Source organism: Tripterygium wilfordii, chromosome 13, assembly GCF_013401445.1.
Source record: "Tripterygium wilfordii isolate XIE 37 chromosome 13, ASM1340144v1, whole genome shotgun sequence".
Taxonomy (NCBI): Eukaryota; Viridiplantae; Streptophyta; class Magnoliopsida; order Celastrales; family Celastraceae; genus Tripterygium; species Tripterygium wilfordii.
The window spans coordinates 3283911-3286915 of NC_052244.1; the positions used below are offsets into that span (position 1 = coordinate 3283911).

General features: G+C 41.6%; 1 long non-coding RNA gene across 1 annotated transcript; it reads left to right on the forward strand.

The window, feature by feature from the left end:
• The first annotated feature begins 433 nt into the window (after positions 1 to 433).
• Positions 434 to 1143, forward strand: LOC120013870. The gene is made up of 2 exons (XR_005471489.1): positions 434 to 529; positions 841 to 1143. It is a non-coding gene; the product is annotated as an uncharacterized LOC120013870 (long non-coding RNA).
• Positions 1144 to 3005: the final 1862 nt, after the last annotated feature.

Here is a 3005-nt window from a genome sequence, read left to right on the forward strand (position 1 = left end):
TTTATGTCGATGGCAGTGAGGCACAACGCTATCGACTCCATCGTATTAGACTCTGTTTAGATGGGCGGATAAGACTCCGTATAATATAAAACTATCATCTCATGAAGTTATCATGTGTTTAGACGATTTTTAAAATAAAAAATATAACTTTATAGAAAAGTGATTCTTATACGATGTCAGTCATACAATATCAAAACACATTCGATTAGTTTTTATTTTATATGAAACACTTAGTATAAAAAATAACATATCAAATGACAAAAAAGACTCTCACTCTCATTTTAATTGGGGGTAATCTAGACATATTATTACAAATATTATATTATACAAGCCTAATTTCATATTCTTTTCAAATATTTGATAGGATTAAATTATACATCAATTTATAAAATGATTAAATTATACATTAGATAGAAAAATTATAAACTCTAATTTCAATATCATAATTTACTTGCTCTCATTGATCAGACCAAGACAACTTCCATGGCAAATCAAGTGAGCTCAGCCTCAACAATAAGCAACCTTTCAGGTACTACGCCATGTGTCAATGTTTTTAGTTCCGAAACTGATTGGTTCTTTGATACAGGAGCAACCGATCACATGGTATGCTCAACCAGGTTTATGTACTCCAGCACTCCCATTTCCAATCGTCATGTACATTTGCCAAACCAAGCTCTTGCTCGTGTCACCCACATAGGCACAATACGGTTCTCCGAAAATTTTATCCTATATAATGTGCTTTGTGTTCCCTCTTTTCGCTTAAATTTAATATCTGTCGCAAATCTTACCAAGACTTCCTCCTGTACTGCTACCTTCACTAATCATCTTTGTTTCATTCAGGACCGACACTCGGGGAAGACGATTGGGACGGGCATTGAGCGAGAAGGCCTCTACTACTTGGATATCACGAAAACATCTGGGTGCTTCTCTGTTTCGGCAGCCGTCTCCACCAATCCTGATCTTTGGCATCAACGTCTTGGTCATCCTTCCAATAAGAGTTTGCAAGCTCTGTCTTTACTTACCAAGACTATTCCATTTTGTTCTGTTGATAGTTGTTCAATTTGTCCCCTTGCTAAACAGACTCGCAAACCTTTTAGTTTGAGTTCTATCAATACAAATGCAGTTTTTGAATTAATTCATGTTGATATATGGGGGGGTTACCATACACCCACACTCACTGGGTCAAAGTATTTTCTTACCATTGTTGATGATTTTTCGCGATGAACATGGGTCTATTTATTACTTCGAAAATCCGATGCCCGTGATTCTCTCATTACATTCATTAATTTTGTTGCAACGCAATTTTCATCTCGAGTAAAAATCGTTCGCAGTGACAATGGCCCTGAGTTTTCCATGCCCCAATTTTTTTCTGACAAGGGTATCCTCCATCAAACCAGTTGTGTCTCTACTCCACAACAAAATGGAGTGGTTGAACGTAAACATCGACACCTCCTCAATGTTGCCCGAGCTCTCCTTTTTCAAGCCCATCTACCCAAGCATTTTTGGGGTGATGCAATCCTCACTGCTACATATCTCATTAATCGAACACCCACGCCAGTACTTCACGGCCGAACTCCGTTTGAAGTTCTTTTTAACAAACCACCAACCTACTCTCACCTTCGTGTTTTTGGTTGTCTCTGTTTTGCCTCTACTTACCCTCACCGTCCAGCCAAATTTGAGCCTCGCTCTGTTCCCTGTTTATTCCTTGGTTATCCCTATGCCACCAAAGGTTACCGGGTATATGCATTAGATACAAGAAAAATTTTTCTCTCAAGAGATGTCATTTTCCATGAACATATTTTCCCTCACTATCCCCCAATTCCCCACCAAACACATCCACCCTCCCGACTTCTATCCACTCCTCCTTATGAAGATTGGACACCTGCCCCACTCATTTCCCCACCTGAACCAGACTCTCCTCCTACTCTTGTCCCCACACCAACCCCCATCCCCGATTCTGATCTTTCTTCTTATGCCGTTCCACAACCTATTGCCTCCCCTCCCACATTGCCTCCCTCTCCTCTAGTCTCTCTTTCTCCTGCACCACGGTTGCGTCGATCAACTCAAGCACCCAGCTATCTTCAGCATTACCACGTAGAGGCTTCCTTACCGTCTCGGTCTCTCCCTTCGTCCAACTCAGTGTCGACTGACCACAAAGGTATCTCTTACCCTTTATCTACCTGTATTACCTATGATAGACTCTCTCCTACACACCGTGTTTTTGCCGCTTCCATTTCAGCTGTCAAGGAACCCACTTCCTTTGCCCAAGCAATTCAGGATCCCAAATGGCGTGCTGCCATGGATGACGAACTTCATGCCCTCACAGCAAATGGTACTTGGTCTCTTCAATCCTTACCTTCAAACAAGAAAGCTGTCGGCTGCAAATGGGTTTACAAAATCAAATTCCTTCCTGATGGCACTATTGATCGCTACAAAGCTCGTTTGGTTGCCAAGGGTTATAGTCAAATTGAAGGGTTCGACTATCGGGAAACTTTTGCACCGGTTGCCAAGTTGGTCACCGTCCGTCTTTTACTTGCCATTGCTGCCACCAAGAATTGGTTTCTTCGCCAACTCGACGTTAGCAACGCCTTTCTTCATGGTGATCTCGACGAGGATGTTTATATGTCTCTTCATCCCGGTTTCGGACAAAAAGGGGAGACACGAGTATGCAAGCTACACAAGTCTCTATATGGCCTCAAGCAAGCTTCTCGTCAATGGTTTATCAAACTGTCCTCTGCTCTCAAACATGCCGGTTTTCATTCCTCCCGATCAGATCACTCATTGTTTGTCCGAACCCGTGGGAATTCTCTCACTGCCCTACTTGTATACGTGGATGACATTATTTTAACTGGCGATAATTTACAAGATATCGAAGACACAAAGGCTCATCTCATGCAACATTTCAAGTTAAAAGATTTGGGTGATCTGAAGTATTTCTTGGGATTGGAAATAGCGCGATCCACAAAAGGAATTGCTCTTTCTCAACGAAAATACGCACTTGAAAT